The sequence below is a fragment of the Perna viridis genome, chromosome 3 (genome assembly GCF_037379345.1).
Source record: "Perna viridis isolate PV_CMFRI_1.1 ecotype Kerala chromosome 3, ASM3737934v1, whole genome shotgun sequence".
NCBI classification, from domain to species: Eukaryota; Metazoa; Mollusca; class Bivalvia; order Mytilida; family Mytilidae; genus Perna; species Perna viridis.
In genome coordinates, this window is record NC_142447.1 from 46769102 (window position 1) to 46783309 (window position 14208).

General features: G+C 38.4%; 31 non-coding genes across 31 annotated transcripts; 16 read left to right on the forward strand and 15 right to left on the reverse strand.

Annotated features, from left to right (window-relative positions):
* Positions 1 to 378: 378 nt before the first annotated feature.
* Positions 379 to 451, forward strand: Trnaa-agc (transfer RNA alanine (anticodon AGC)). The gene has a single exon. It is a non-coding gene; the product is annotated as a tRNA-Ala (tRNA).
* Positions 452 to 827: 376 nt separating this feature from the next.
* Trnar-ucu (transfer RNA arginine (anticodon UCU)) lies at positions 828 to 900 on the reverse strand. The gene has a single exon. It is a non-coding gene; the product is annotated as a tRNA-Arg (tRNA).
* Positions 901 to 1284: 384 nt separating this feature from the next.
* Positions 1285 to 1357, forward strand: Trnaa-agc (transfer RNA alanine (anticodon AGC)). The gene has a single exon. It is a non-coding gene; the product is annotated as a tRNA-Ala (tRNA).
* Positions 1358 to 1733: 376 nt separating this feature from the next.
* Positions 1734 to 1806, reverse strand: Trnar-ucu (transfer RNA arginine (anticodon UCU)). The gene has a single exon. It is a non-coding gene; the product is annotated as a tRNA-Arg (tRNA).
* Positions 1807 to 2190: 384 nt separating this feature from the next.
* Positions 2191 to 2263, forward strand: Trnaa-agc (transfer RNA alanine (anticodon AGC)). Its single transcript has one exon. It is a non-coding gene; the product is annotated as a tRNA-Ala (tRNA).
* A 376-nt stretch (positions 2264 to 2639) lies between these two features.
* On the reverse strand, positions 2640 to 2712 carry Trnar-ucu (transfer RNA arginine (anticodon UCU)). Its single transcript has one exon. It is a non-coding gene; the product is annotated as a tRNA-Arg (tRNA).
* A 384-nt stretch (positions 2713 to 3096) lies between these two features.
* Positions 3097 to 3169, forward strand: Trnaa-agc (transfer RNA alanine (anticodon AGC)). The gene has a single exon. It is a non-coding gene; the product is annotated as a tRNA-Ala (tRNA).
* Positions 3170 to 3545: 376 nt separating this feature from the next.
* Positions 3546 to 3618, reverse strand: Trnar-ucu (transfer RNA arginine (anticodon UCU)). Its single transcript has one exon. It is a non-coding gene; the product is annotated as a tRNA-Arg (tRNA).
* A 384-nt stretch (positions 3619 to 4002) lies between these two features.
* Trnaa-agc (transfer RNA alanine (anticodon AGC)) lies at positions 4003 to 4075 on the forward strand. The gene has a single exon. It is a non-coding gene; the product is annotated as a tRNA-Ala (tRNA).
* Positions 4076 to 4451: 376 nt separating this feature from the next.
* Positions 4452 to 4524, reverse strand: Trnar-ucu (transfer RNA arginine (anticodon UCU)). The gene has a single exon. It is a non-coding gene; the product is annotated as a tRNA-Arg (tRNA).
* Positions 4525 to 4908: 384 nt separating this feature from the next.
* Trnaa-agc (transfer RNA alanine (anticodon AGC)) lies at positions 4909 to 4981 on the forward strand. Its single transcript has one exon. It is a non-coding gene; the product is annotated as a tRNA-Ala (tRNA).
* A 376-nt stretch (positions 4982 to 5357) lies between these two features.
* Positions 5358 to 5430, reverse strand: Trnar-ucu (transfer RNA arginine (anticodon UCU)). Its single transcript has one exon. It is a non-coding gene; the product is annotated as a tRNA-Arg (tRNA).
* A 384-nt stretch (positions 5431 to 5814) lies between these two features.
* Positions 5815 to 5887, forward strand: Trnaa-agc (transfer RNA alanine (anticodon AGC)). Its single transcript has one exon. It is a non-coding gene; the product is annotated as a tRNA-Ala (tRNA).
* Positions 5888 to 6263: 376 nt separating this feature from the next.
* Trnar-ucu (transfer RNA arginine (anticodon UCU)) lies at positions 6264 to 6336 on the reverse strand. Its single transcript has one exon. It is a non-coding gene; the product is annotated as a tRNA-Arg (tRNA).
* A 384-nt stretch (positions 6337 to 6720) lies between these two features.
* Trnaa-agc (transfer RNA alanine (anticodon AGC)) lies at positions 6721 to 6793 on the forward strand. Its single transcript has one exon. It is a non-coding gene; the product is annotated as a tRNA-Ala (tRNA).
* Positions 6794 to 7169: 376 nt separating this feature from the next.
* Trnar-ucu (transfer RNA arginine (anticodon UCU)) lies at positions 7170 to 7242 on the reverse strand. Its single transcript has one exon. It is a non-coding gene; the product is annotated as a tRNA-Arg (tRNA).
* A 384-nt stretch (positions 7243 to 7626) lies between these two features.
* Trnaa-agc (transfer RNA alanine (anticodon AGC)) lies at positions 7627 to 7699 on the forward strand. The gene has a single exon. It is a non-coding gene; the product is annotated as a tRNA-Ala (tRNA).
* A 376-nt stretch (positions 7700 to 8075) lies between these two features.
* On the reverse strand, positions 8076 to 8148 carry Trnar-ucu (transfer RNA arginine (anticodon UCU)). Its single transcript has one exon. It is a non-coding gene; the product is annotated as a tRNA-Arg (tRNA).
* Positions 8149 to 8532: 384 nt separating this feature from the next.
* Positions 8533 to 8605, forward strand: Trnaa-agc (transfer RNA alanine (anticodon AGC)). Its single transcript has one exon. It is a non-coding gene; the product is annotated as a tRNA-Ala (tRNA).
* A 376-nt stretch (positions 8606 to 8981) lies between these two features.
* Trnar-ucu (transfer RNA arginine (anticodon UCU)) lies at positions 8982 to 9054 on the reverse strand. Its single transcript has one exon. It is a non-coding gene; the product is annotated as a tRNA-Arg (tRNA).
* A 384-nt stretch (positions 9055 to 9438) lies between these two features.
* On the forward strand, positions 9439 to 9511 carry Trnaa-agc (transfer RNA alanine (anticodon AGC)). Its single transcript has one exon. It is a non-coding gene; the product is annotated as a tRNA-Ala (tRNA).
* A 376-nt stretch (positions 9512 to 9887) lies between these two features.
* Trnar-ucu (transfer RNA arginine (anticodon UCU)) lies at positions 9888 to 9960 on the reverse strand. The gene has a single exon. It is a non-coding gene; the product is annotated as a tRNA-Arg (tRNA).
* A 384-nt stretch (positions 9961 to 10344) lies between these two features.
* Trnaa-agc (transfer RNA alanine (anticodon AGC)) lies at positions 10345 to 10417 on the forward strand. Its single transcript has one exon. It is a non-coding gene; the product is annotated as a tRNA-Ala (tRNA).
* A 376-nt stretch (positions 10418 to 10793) lies between these two features.
* Trnar-ucu (transfer RNA arginine (anticodon UCU)) lies at positions 10794 to 10866 on the reverse strand. The gene has a single exon. It is a non-coding gene; the product is annotated as a tRNA-Arg (tRNA).
* Positions 10867 to 11250: 384 nt separating this feature from the next.
* Positions 11251 to 11323, forward strand: Trnaa-agc (transfer RNA alanine (anticodon AGC)). Its single transcript has one exon. It is a non-coding gene; the product is annotated as a tRNA-Ala (tRNA).
* Positions 11324 to 11699: 376 nt separating this feature from the next.
* On the reverse strand, positions 11700 to 11772 carry Trnar-ucu (transfer RNA arginine (anticodon UCU)). The gene has a single exon. It is a non-coding gene; the product is annotated as a tRNA-Arg (tRNA).
* A 384-nt stretch (positions 11773 to 12156) lies between these two features.
* Trnaa-agc (transfer RNA alanine (anticodon AGC)) lies at positions 12157 to 12229 on the forward strand. Its single transcript has one exon. It is a non-coding gene; the product is annotated as a tRNA-Ala (tRNA).
* Positions 12230 to 12605: 376 nt separating this feature from the next.
* Positions 12606 to 12678, reverse strand: Trnar-ucu (transfer RNA arginine (anticodon UCU)). The gene has a single exon. It is a non-coding gene; the product is annotated as a tRNA-Arg (tRNA).
* Positions 12679 to 13062: 384 nt separating this feature from the next.
* Positions 13063 to 13135, forward strand: Trnaa-agc (transfer RNA alanine (anticodon AGC)). Its single transcript has one exon. It is a non-coding gene; the product is annotated as a tRNA-Ala (tRNA).
* Positions 13136 to 13511: 376 nt separating this feature from the next.
* Positions 13512 to 13584, reverse strand: Trnar-ucu (transfer RNA arginine (anticodon UCU)). The gene has a single exon. It is a non-coding gene; the product is annotated as a tRNA-Arg (tRNA).
* A 385-nt stretch (positions 13585 to 13969) lies between these two features.
* Positions 13970 to 14042, forward strand: Trnaa-agc (transfer RNA alanine (anticodon AGC)). The gene has a single exon. It is a non-coding gene; the product is annotated as a tRNA-Ala (tRNA).
* The last annotated feature ends 166 nt before the right edge of the window (positions 14043 to 14208 follow it).

The following is a 14208-nucleotide window of genomic DNA, read 5'->3' on the forward strand; positions in this document are numbered from 1 at the left end:
TATCTATCAGCAATTTAAGTATTTATATTCCAGAGAATCAACGACACTTCAAAACAAGCTGAATTTGGCGCCTAAAAGAAAATGCAAACGGAAAAACAAAAAGAGCAGGCTAGCCTTGGTGAGAAGATTATTCTTGTTTTCTTTGTTAGATACCGGATGCTTATGTAAGATGAACTGTGCATTCCATGGTGTAGCATACCATGTGAGCTACGTTTATTGGTCAATAGTCGGAAATTCTCTGATAACACTACTTCTGAGGTTATTTTGTACGCAAAAAAAATGGGTGAAAATTACTGGTGAAAATGTTTTTAGACCATTTACCTAGATATTACTTGGTCGGAGATACATATGCCGTTTATCTAGACCCGACTATTGGACGGGGAATTAGCTCACATGGTAGAGCGCTCGCTTAGCATGCGAGAGGTACCGGGATCGATACCCGGATTCTCCACAGATACTTTTGTCTTTATTTTTTTACGAAAATTGCATAGCAAAGTTTGTATGGAGACTTTAATTATCATGATCTTGTTTTTGAATGTTGTGTAGTAACTGTTATTGTGATTAAAAATAATCGCAGTTATATTATATTGCATCACGCTACCATGTGCACACATGCTAATTCGAAATGCTTTCCTTTGGTTGTAGGAATTTTAGAAATCAAACATACATGCTAAGTTACAAAATGAATATAACACTAGTTTCAAGTGCCTTACTTTTCTGTGTGCACAGTGCTACTATCAACAACTGTGGGACAGATGTACGCCTCACTAAAAATCGTTGTACGTTACAATCATTCGGCAGGACTTAAACTCTTAAAAATAAAGTACCATCCTCGGCGGGATTCGAACCCGCGACCTCTGGATTAGAAGTCCAGCGCGCTATCCCCTGCGCTACGAGGACTTGCAATATCTATCAGCAATTTAAGTATTTATATTCCAGAGAATCAACGACACTTCAAAACAAGCTGAATTTGGCGCCTAAAAGAAAATGCAAACGGAAAAACAAAAAGAGCAGGCTAGCCTTGGTGAGAAGATTATTCTTGTTTTCTTTGTTAGATACCGGATGCTTATGTAAGATGAACTGTGCATTCCATGGTGTAGCATACCATGTGAGCTACGTTTATTGGTCAATAGTCGGAAATTCTCTGATAACACTACTTCTGAGGTTATTTTGTACGCAAAAAAAATGGGTGAAAATTACTGGTGAAAATGTTTTTAGACCATTTACCTAGATATTACTTGGTCGGAGATACATATGCCGTTTATCTAGACCCGACTATTGGACGGGGAATTAGCTCACATGGTAGAGCGCTCGCTTAGCATGCGAGAGGTACCGGGATCGATACCCGGATTCTCCACAGATACTTTTGTCTTTATTTTTTTACGAAAATTGCATAGCAAAGTTTGTATGGAGACTTTAATTATCATGATCTTGTTTTTGAATGTTGTGTAGTAACTGTTATTGTGATTAAAAATAATCGCAGTTATATTATATTGCATCACGCTACCATGTGCACACATGCTAATTCGAAATGCTTTCCTTTGGTTGTAGGAATTTTAGAAATCAAACATACATGCTAAGTTACAAAATGAATATAACACTAGTTTCAAGTGCCTTACTTTTCTGTGTGCACAGTGCTACTATCAACAACTGTGGGACAGATGTACGCCTCACTAAAAATCGTTGTACGTTACAATCATTCGGCAGGACTTAAACTCTTAAAAATAAAGTACCATCCTCGGCGGGATTCGAACCCGCGACCTCTGGATTAGAAGTCCAGCGCGCTATCCCCTGCGCTACGAGGACTTGCAATATCTATCAGCAATTTAAGTATTTATATTCCAGAGAATCAACGACACTTCAAAACAAGCTGAATTTGGCGCCTAAAAGAAAATGCAAACGGAAAAACAAAAAGAGCAGGCTAGCCTTGGTGAGAAGATTATTCTTGTTTTCTTTGTTAGATACCGGATGCTTATGTAAGATGAACTGTGCATTCCATGGTGTAGCATACCATGTGAGCTACGTTTATTGGTCAATAGTCGGAAATTCTCTGATAACACTACTTCTGAGGTTATTTTGTACGCAAAAAAAATGGGTGAAAATTACTGGTGAAAATGTTTTTAGACCATTTACCTAGATATTACTTGGTCGGAGATACATATGCCGTTTATCTAGACCCGACTATTGGACGGGGAATTAGCTCACATGGTAGAGCGCTCGCTTAGCATGCGAGAGGTACCGGGATCGATACCCGGATTCTCCACAGATACTTTTGTCTTTATTTTTTTACGAAAATTGCATAGCAAAGTTTGTATGGAGACTTTAATTATCATGATCTTGTTTTTGAATGTTGTGTAGTAACTGTTATTGTGATTAAAAATAATCGCAGTTATATTATATTGCATCACGCTACCATGTGCACACATGCTAATTCGAAATGCTTTCCTTTGGTTGTAGGAATTTTAGAAATCAAACATACATGCTAAGTTACAAAATGAATATAACACTAGTTTCAAGTGCCTTACTTTTCTGTGTGCACAGTGCTACTATCAACAACTGTGGGACAGATGTACGCCTCACTAAAAATCGTTGTACGTTACAATCATTCGGCAGGACTTAAACTCTTAAAAATAAAGTACCATCCTCGGCGGGATTCGAACCCGCGACCTCTGGATTAGAAGTCCAGCGCGCTATCCCCTGCGCTACGAGGACTTGCAATATCTATCAGCAATTTAAGTATTTATATTCCAGAGAATCAACGACACTTCAAAACAAGCTGAATTTGGCGCCTAAAAGAAAATGCAAACGGAAAAACAAAAAGAGCAGGCTAGCCTTGGTGAGAAGATTATTCTTGTTTTCTTTGTTAGATACCGGATGCTTATGTAAGATGAACTGTGCATTCCATGGTGTAGCATACCATGTGAGCTACGTTTATTGGTCAATAGTCGGAAATTCTCTGATAACACTACTTCTGAGGTTATTTTGTACGCAAAAAAAATGGGTGAAAATTACTGGTGAAAATGTTTTTAGACCATTTACCTAGATATTACTTGGTCGGAGATACATATGCCGTTTATCTAGACCCGACTATTGGACGGGGAATTAGCTCACATGGTAGAGCGCTCGCTTAGCATGCGAGAGGTACCGGGATCGATACCCGGATTCTCCACAGATACTTTTGTCTTTATTTTTTTACGAAAATTGCATAGCAAAGTTTGTATGGAGACTTTAATTATCATGATCTTGTTTTTGAATGTTGTGTAGTAACTGTTATTGTGATTAAAAATAATCGCAGTTATATTATATTGCATCACGCTACCATGTGCACACATGCTAATTCGAAATGCTTTCCTTTGGTTGTAGGAATTTTAGAAATCAAACATACATGCTAAGTTACAAAATGAATATAACACTAGTTTCAAGTGCCTTACTTTTCTGTGTGCACAGTGCTACTATCAACAACTGTGGGACAGATGTACGCCTCACTAAAAATCGTTGTACGTTACAATCATTCGGCAGGACTTAAACTCTTAAAAATAAAGTACCATCCTCGGCGGGATTCGAACCCGCGACCTCTGGATTAGAAGTCCAGCGCGCTATCCCCTGCGCTACGAGGACTTGCAATATCTATCAGCAATTTAAGTATTTATATTCCAGAGAATCAACGACACTTCAAAACAAGCTGAATTTGGCGCCTAAAAGAAAATGCAAACGGAAAAACAAAAAGAGCAGGCTAGCCTTGGTGAGAAGATTATTCTTGTTTTCTTTGTTAGATACCGGATGCTTATGTAAGATGAACTGTGCATTCCATGGTGTAGCATACCATGTGAGCTACGTTTATTGGTCAATAGTCGGAAATTCTCTGATAACACTACTTCTGAGGTTATTTTGTACGCAAAAAAAATGGGTGAAAATTACTGGTGAAAATGTTTTTAGACCATTTACCTAGATATTACTTGGTCGGAGATACATATGCCGTTTATCTAGACCCGACTATTGGACGGGGAATTAGCTCACATGGTAGAGCGCTCGCTTAGCATGCGAGAGGTACCGGGATCGATACCCGGATTCTCCACAGATACTTTTGTCTTTATTTTTTTACGAAAATTGCATAGCAAAGTTTGTATGGAGACTTTAATTATCATGATCTTGTTTTTGAATGTTGTGCAGTAACTGTTATTGTGATTAAAAATAATCGCAGTTATATTATATTGCATCACGCTACCATGTGCACACATGCTAATTCGAAATGCTTTCCTTTGGTTGTAGGAATTTTAGAAATCAAACATACATGCTAAGTTACAAAATGAATATAACACTAGTTTCAAGTGCCTTACTTTTCTGTGTGCACAGTGCTACTATCAACAACTGTGGGACAGATGTACGCCTCACTAAAAATCGTTGTACGTTACAATCATTCGGCAGGACTTAAACTCTTAAAAATAAAGTACCATCCTCGGCGGGATTCGAACCCGCGACCTCTGGATTAGAAGTCCAGCGCGCTATCCCCTGCGCTACGAGGACTTGCAATATCTATCAGCAATTTAAGTATTTATATTCCAGAGAATCAACGACACTTCAAAACAAGCTGAATTTGGCGCCTAAAAGAAAATGCAAACGGAAAAACAAAAAGAGCAGGCTAGCCTTGGTGAGAAGATTATTCTTGTTTTCTTTGTTAGATACCGGATGCTTATGTAAGATGAACTGTGCATTCCATGGTGTAGCATACCATGTGAGCTACGTTTATTGGTCAATAGTCGGAAATTCTCTGATAACACTACTTCTGAGGTTATTTTGTACGCAAAAAAAATGGGTGAAAATTACTGGTGAAAATGTTTTTAGACCATTTACCTAGATATTACTTGGTCGGAGATACATATGCCGTTTATCTAGACCCGACTATTGGACGGGGAATTAGCTCACATGGTAGAGCGCTCGCTTAGCATGCGAGAGGTACCGGGATCGATACCCGGATTCTCCACAGATACTTTTGTCTTTATTTTTTTACGAAAATTGCATAGCAAAGTTTGTATGGAGACTTTAATTATCATGATCTTGTTTTTGAATGTTGTGCAGTAACTGTTATTGTGATTAAAAATAATCGCAGTTATATTATATTGCATCACGCTACCATGTGCACACATGCTAATTCGAAATGCTTTCCTTTGGTTGTAGGAATTTTAGAAATCAAACATACATGCTAAGTTACAAAATGAATATAACACTAGTTTCAAGTGCCTTACTTTTCTGTGTGCACAGTGCTACTATCAACAACTGTGGGACAGATGTACGCCTCACTAAAAATCGTTGTACGTTACAATCATTCGGCAGGACTTAAACTCTTAAAAATAAAGTACCATCCTCGGCGGGATTCGAACCCGCGACCTCTGGATTAGAAGTCCAGCGCGCTATCCCCTGCGCTACGAGGACTTGCAATATCTATCAGCAATTTAAGTATTTATATTCCAGAGAATCAACGACACTTCAAAACAAGCTGAATTTGGCGCCTAAAAGAAAATGCAAACGGAAAAACAAAAAGAGCAGGCTAGCCTTGGTGAGAAGATTATTCTTGTTTTCTTTGTTAGATACCGGATGCTTATGTAAGATGAACTGTGCATTCCATGGTGTAGCATACCATGTGAGCTACGTTTATTGGTCAATAGTCGAAAATTCTCTGATAACACTACTTCTGAGGTTATTTTGTACGCAAAAAAAATGGGTGAAAATTACTGGTGAAAATGGTTTTAGACCATTTACCTAGATATTACTTGGTCGGAGATACATATGCCGTTTATCTAGACCCGACTATTGGACGGGGAATTAGCTCACATGGTAGAGCGCTCGCTTAGCATGCGAGAGGTACCGGGATCGATACCCGGATTCTCCACAGATACTTTTGTCTTTATTTTTTTACGAAAATTGCATAGCAAAGTTTGTATGGAGACTTTAATTATCATGATCTTGTTTTTGAATGTTGTGCAGTAACTGTTATTGTGATTAAAAATAATCGCAGTTATATTATATTGCATCACGCTACCATGTGCACACATGCTAATTCGAAATGCTTTCCTTTGGTTGTAGGAATTTTAGAAATCAAACATACATGCTAAGTTACAAAATGAATATAACACTAGTTTCAAGTGCCTTACTTTTCTGTGTGCACAGTGCTACTATCAACAACTGTGGGACAGATGTACGCCTCACTAAAAATCGTTGTACGTTACAATCATTCGGCAGGACTTAAACTCTTAAAAATAAAGTACCATCCTCGGCGGGATTCGAACCCGCGACCTCTGGATTAGAAGTCCAGCGCGCTATCCCCTGCGCTACGAGGACTTGCAATATCTATCAGCAATTTAAGTATTTATATTCCAGAGAATCAACGACACTTCAAAACAAGCTGAATTTGGCGCCTAAAAGAAAATGCAAACGGAAAAACAAAAAGAGCAGGCTAGCCTTGGTGAGAAGATTATTCTTGTTTTCTTTGTTAGATACCGGATGCTTATGTAAGATGAACTGTGCATTCCATGGTGTAGCATACCATGTGAGCTACGTTTATTGGTCAATAGTCGAAAATTCTCTGATAACACTACTTCTGAGGTTATTTTGTACGCAAAAAAAATGGGTGAAAATTACTGGTGAAAATGGTTTTAGACCATTTACCTAGATATTACTTGGTCGGAGATACATATGCCGTTTATCTAGACCCGACTATTGGACGGGGAATTAGCTCACATGGTAGAGCGCTCGCTTAGCATGCGAGAGGTACCGGGATCGATACCCGGATTCTCCACAGATACTTTTGTCTTTATTTTTTTACGAAAATTGCATAGCAAAGTTTGTATGGAGACTTTAATTATCATGATCTTGTTTTTGAATGTTGTGCAGTAACTGTTATTGTGATTAAAAATAATCGCAGTTATATTATATTGCATCACGCTACCATGTGCACACATGCTAATTCGAAATGCTTTCCTTTGGTTGTAGGAATTTTAGAAATCAAACATACATGCTAAGTTACAAAATGAATATAACACTAGTTTCAAGTGCCTTACTTTTCTGTGTGCACAGTGCTACTATCAACAACTGTGGGACAGATGTACGCCTCACTAAAAATCGTTGTACGTTACAATCATTCGGCAGGACTTAAACTCTTAAAAATAAAGTACCATCCTCGGCGGGATTCGAACCCGCGACCTCTGGATTAGAAGTCCAGCGCGCTATCCCCTGCGCTACGAGGACTTGCAATATCTATCAGCAATTTAAGTATTTATATTCCAGAGAATCAACGACACTTCAAAACAAGCTGAATTTGGCGCCTAAAAGAAAATGCAAACGGAAAAACAAAAAGAGCAGGCTAGCCTTGGTGAGAAGATTATTCTTGTTTTCTTTGTTAGATACCGGATGCTTATGTAAGATGAACTGTGCATTCCATGGTGTAGCATACCATGTGAGCTACGTTTATCGGTCAATAGTCGAAAATTCTCTGATAACACTACTTCTGAGGTTATTTTGTACGCAAAAAAAATGGGTGAAAATTACTGGTGAAAATGGTTTTAGACCATTTACCTAGATATTACTTGGTCGGAGATACATATGCCGTTTATCTAGACCCGACTATTGGACGGGGAATTAGCTCACATGGTAGAGCGCTCGCTTAGCATGCGAGAGGTACCGGGATCGATACCCGGATTCTCCACAGATACTTTTGTCTTTATTTTTTTACGAAAATTGCATAGCAAAGTTTGTATGGAGACTTTAATTATCATGATCTTGTTTTTGAATGTTGTGCAGTAACTGTTATTGTGATTAAAAATAATCGCAGTTATATTATATTGCATCACGCTACCATGTGCACACATGCTAATTCGAAATGCTTTCCTTTGGTTGTAGGAATTTTAGAAATCAAACATACATGCTAAGTTACAAAATGAATATAACACTAGTTTCAAGTGCCTTACTTTTCTGTGTGCACAGTGCTACTATCAACAACTGTGGGACAGATGTACGCCTCACTAAAAATCGTTGTACGTTACAATCATTCGGCAGGACTTAAACTCTTAAAAATAAAGTACCATCCTCGGCGGGATTCGAACCCGCGACCTCTGGATTAGAAGTCCAGCGCGCTATCCCCTGCGCTACGAGGACTTGCAATATCTATCAGCAATTTAAGTATTTATATTCCAGAGAATCAACGACACTTCAAAACAAGCTGAATTTGGCGCCTAAAAGAAAATGCAAACGGAAAAACAAAAAGAGCAGGCTAGCCTTGGTGAGAAGATTATTCTTGTTTTCTTTGTTAGATACCGGATGCTTATGTAAGATGAACTGTGCATTCCATGGTGTAGCATACCATGTGAGCTACGTTTATTGGTCAATAGTCGAAAATTCTCTGATAACACTACTTCTGAGGTTATTTTGTACGCAAAAAAAATGGGTGAAAATTACTGGTGAAAATGGTTTTAGACCATTTACCTAGATATTACTTGGTCGGAGATACATATGCCGTTTATCTAGACCCGACTATTGGACGGGGAATTAGCTCACATGGTAGAGCGCTCGCTTAGCATGCGAGAGGTACCGGGATCGATACCCGGATTCTCCACAGATACTTTTGTCTTTATTTTTTTACGAAAATTGCATAGCAAAGTTTGTATGGAGACTTTAATTATCATGATCTTGTTTTTGAATGTTGTGCAGTAACTGTTATTGTGATTAAAAATAATCGCAGTTATATTATATTGCATCACGCTACCATGTGCACACATGCTAATTCGAAATGCTTTCCTTTGGTTGTAGGAATTTTAGAAATCAAACATACATGCTAAGTTACAAAATGAATATAACACTAGTTTCAAGTGCCTTACTTTTCTGTGTGCACAGTGCTACTATCAACAACTGTGGGACAGATGTACGCCTCACTAAAAATCGTTGTACGTTACAATCATTCGGCAGGACTTAAACTCTTAAAAATAAAGTACCATCCTCGGCGGGATTCGAACCCGCGACTTCTGGATTAGAAGTCCAGCGCGCTATCCCCTGCGCTACGAGGACTTGCAATATCTATCAGCAATTTAAGTATTTATATTCCAGAGAATCAACGACACTTCAAAACAAGCTGAATTTGGCGCCTAAAAGAAAATGCAAACGGAAAAACAAAAAGAGCAGGCTAGCCTTGGTGAGAAGATTATTCTTGTTTTCTTTGTTAGATACCGGATGCTTATGTAAGATGAACTGTGCATTCCATGGTGTAGCATACCATGTGAGCTACGTTTATTGGTCAATAGTCGAAAATTCTCTGATAACACTACTTCTGAGGTTATTTTGTACGCAAAAAAAATGGGTGAAAATTACTGGTGAAAATGGTTTTAGACCATTTACCTAGATATTACTTGGTCGGAGATACATATGCCGTTTATCTAGACCCGACTATTGGACGGGGAATTAGCTCACATGGTAGAGCGCTCGCTTAGCATGCGAGAGGTACCGGGATCGATACCCGGATTCTCCACAGATACTTTTGTCTTTATTTTTTTACGAAAATTGCATAGCAAAGTTTGTATGGAGACTTTAATTATCATGATCTTGTTTTTGAATGTTGTGCAGTAACTGTTATTGTGATTAAAAATAATCGCAGTTATATTATATTGCATCACGCTACCATGTGCACACATGCTAATTCGAAATGCTTTCCTTTGGTTGTAGGAATTTTAGAAATCAAACATACATGCTAAGTTACAAAATGAATATAACACTAGTTTCAAGTGCCTTACTTTTCTGTGTGCACAGTGCTACTATCAACAACTGTGGGACAGATGTACGCCTCACTAAAAATCGTTGTACGTTACAATCATTCGGCAGGACTTAAACTCTTAAAAATAAAGTACCATCCTCGGCGGGATTCGAACCCGCGACCTCTGGATTAGAAGTCCAGCGCGCTATCCCCTGCGCTACGAGGACTTGCAATATCTATCAGCAATTTAAGTATTTATATTCCAGAGAATCAACGACACTTCAAAACAAGCTGAATTTGGCGCCTAAAAGAAAATGCAAACGGAAAAACAAAAAGAGCAGGCTAGCCTTGGTGAGAAGATTATTCTTGTTTTCTTTGTTAGATACCGGATGCTTATGTAAGATGAACTGTGCATTCCATGGTGTAGCATACCATGTGAGCTACGTTTATTGGTCAATAGTCGAAAATTCTCTGATAACACTACTTCTGAGGTTATTTTGTACGCAAAAAAAATGGGTGAAAATTACTGGTGAAAATGGTTTTAGACCATTTACCTAGATATTACTTGGTCGGAGATACATATGCCGTTTATCTAGACCCGACTATTGGACGGGGAATTAGCTCACATGGTAGAGCGCTCGCTTAGCATGCGAGAGGTACCGGGATCGATACCCGGATTCTCCACAGATACTTTTGTCTTTATTTTTTTACGAAAATTGCATAGCAAAGTTTGTATGGAGACTTTAATTATCATGATCTTGTTTTTGAATGTTGTGCAGTAACTGTTATTGTGATTAAAAATAATCGCAGTTATATTATATTGCATCACGCTACCATGTGCACACATGCTAATTCGAAATGCTTTCCTTTGGTTGTAGGAATTTTAGAAATCAAACATACATGCTAAGTTACAAAATGAATATAACACTAGTTTCAAGTGCCTTACTTTTCTGTGTGCACAGTGCTACTATCAACAACTGTGGGACAGATGTACGCCTCACTAAAAATCGTTGTACGTTACAATCATTCGGCAGGACTTAAACTCTTAAAAATAAAGTACCATCCTCGGCGGGATTCGAACCCGCGACTTCTGGATTAGAAGTCCAGCGCGCTATCCCCTGCGCTACGAGGACTTGCAATATCTATCAGCAATTTAAGTATTTATATTCCAGAGAATCAACGACACTTCAAAACAAGCTGAATTTGGCGCCTAAAAGAAAATGCAAACGGAAAAACAAAAAGAGCAGGCTAGCCTTGGTGAGAAGATTATTCTTGTTTTCTTTGTTAGATACCGGATGCTTATGTAAGATGAACTGTGCATTCCATGGTGTAGCATACCATGTGAGCTACGTTTATTGGTCAATAGTCGAAAATTCTCTGATAACACTACTTCTGAGGTTATTTTGTACGCAAAAAAAATGGGTGAAAATTACTGGTGAAAATGGTTTTAGACCATTTACCTAGATATTACTTGGTCGGAGATACATATGCCGTTTATCTAGACCCGACTATTGGACGGGGAATTAGCTCACATGGTAGAGCGCTCGCTTAGCATGCGAGAGGTACCGGGATCGATACCCGGATTCTCCACAGATACTTTTGTCTTTATTTTTTTACGAAAATTGCATAGCAAAGTTTGTATGGAGACTTTAATTATCATGATCTTGTTTTTGAATGTTGTGCAGTAACTGTTATTGTGATTAAAAATAATCGCAGTTATATTATATTGCATCACGCTACCATGTGCACACATGCTAATTCGAAATGCTTTCCTTTGGTTGTAGGAATTTTAGAAATCAAACATACATGCTAAGTTACAAAATGAATATAACACTAGTTTCAAGTGCCTTACTTTTCTGTGTGCACAGTGCTACTATCAACAACTGTGGGACAGATGTACGCCTCACTAAAAATCGTTGTACGTTACAATCATTCGGCAGGACTTAAACTCTTAAAAATAAAGTACCATCCTCGGCGGGATTCGAACCCGCGACCTCTGGATTAGAAGTCCAGCGCGCTATCCCCTGCGCTACGAGGACTTGCAATATCTATCAGCAATTTAAGTATTTATATTCCAGAGAATCAACGACACTTCAAAACAAGCTGAATTTGGCGCCTAAAAGAAAATGCAAACGGAAAAACAAAAAGAGCAGGCTAGCCTTGGTGAGAAGATTATTCTTGTTTTCTTTGTTAGATACCGGATGCTTATGTAAGATGAACTGTGCATTCCATGGTGTAGCATACCATGTGAGCTACGTTTATTGGTCAATAGTCGAAAATTCTCTGATAACACTACTTCTGAGGTTATTTTGTACGCAAAAAAAATGGGTGAAAATTACTGGTGAAAATGGTTTTAGACCATTTACCTAGATATTACTTGGTCGGAGATACATATGCCGTTTATCTAGACCCGACTATTGGACGGGGAATTAGCTCACATGGTAGAGCGCTCGCTTAGCATGCGAGAGGTACCGGGATCGATACCCGGATTCTCCACAGATACTTTTGTCTTTATTTTTTTACGAAAATTGCATAGCAAAGTTTGTATGGAGACTTTAATTATCATGATCTTGTTTTTGAATGTTGTGCAGTAACTGTTATTGTGATTAAAAATAATCGCAGTTATATTATATTGCATCACGCTACCATGTGCACACATGCTAATTCGAAATGCTTTCCTTTGGTTGTAGGAATTTTAGAAATCAAACATACATGCTAAGTTACAAAATGAATATAACACTAGTTTCAAGTGCCTTACTTTTCTGTGTGCACAGTGCTACTATCAACAACTGTGGGACAGATGTACGCCTCACTAAAAATCGTTGTACGTTACAATCATTCGGCAGGACTTAAACTCTTAAAAATAAAGTACCATCCTCGGCGGGATTCGAACCCGCGACCTCTGGATTAGAAGTCCAGCGCGCTATCCCCTGCGCTACGAGGACTTGCAATATCTATCAGCAATTTAAGTATTTATATTCCAGAGAATCAACGACACTTCAAAACAAGCTGAATTTGGCGCCTAAAAGAAAATGCAAACGGAAAAACAAAAAGAGCAGGCTAGCCTTGGTGAGAAGATTATTCTTGTTTTCTTTGTTAGATACCGGATGCTTATGTAAGATGAACTGTGCATTCCATGGTGTAGCATACCATGTGAGCTACGTTTATTGGTCAATAGTCGAAAATTCTCTGATAACACTACTTCTGAGGTTATTTTGTACGCAAAAAAAATGGGTGAAAATTACTGGTGAAAATGGTTTTAGACCATTTACCTAGATATTACTTGGTCGGAGATACATATGCCGTTTATCTAGACCCGACTATTGGACGGGGAATTAGCTCACATGGTAGAGCGCTCGCTTAGCATGCGAGAGGTACCGGGATCGATACCCGGATTCTCCACAGATACTTTTGTCTTTATTTTTTTACGAAAATTGCATAGCAAAGTTTGTATGGAGACTTTAATTATCATGATCTTGTTTTTGAATGTTGTGCAGTAACTGTTATTGTGATTAAAAATAATCGCAGTTATATTATATTGCATCACGCTACCATGTGCACACATGCTAATTCGAAATGCTTTCCTTTGGTTGTAGGAATTTTAGAAATCAAACATACATGCTAAGTTACAAAATGAATATAACACTAGTTTCAAGTGCCTTACTTTTCTGTGTGCACAGTGCTACTATCAACAACTGTGGGACAGATGTACGCCTCACTAAAAATCGTTGTACGTTACAATCATTCGGCAGGACTTAAACTCTTAAAAATAAAGTACCATCCTCGGCGGGATTCGAACCCGCGACCTCTGGATTAGAAGTCCAGCGCGCTATCCCCTGCGCTACGAGGACTTGCAATATCTATCAGCAATTTAAGTATTTATATTCCAGAGAATCAACGACACTTCAAAACAAGCTGAATTTGGCGCCTAAAAGAAAATGCAAACGGAAAAACAAAAAGAGCAGGCTAGCCTTGGTGAGAAGATTATTCTTGTTTTCTTTGTTAGATACCGGATGCTTATGTAAGATGAACTGTGCATTCCATGGTGTAGCATACCATGTGAGCTACGTTTATTGGTCAATAGTCGGAAATTCTCTGATAACACTACTTCTGAGGTTATTTTGTACGCAAAAAAAAATGGGTGAAAATTACTGGTGAAAATGTTTTTAGACCATTTACCTAGATATTACTTGGTCGGAGATACATATGCCGTTTATCTAGACCCGACTATTGGACGGGGAATTAGCTCACATGGTAGAGCGCTCGCTTAGCATGCGAGAGGTACCGGGATCGATACCCGGATTCTCCACAGATACTTTTGTCTTTATTTTTTTACGAAAATTGCATAGCAAAGTTTGTATGGAGACTTTAATTATCATGATCTTGTTTTTGAATGTTGTGTAGTAACTGTTATTGTGATTAAAAATAATCGCAGTTATATTATATTGCATCACGCTACCATGTGCACACATGCT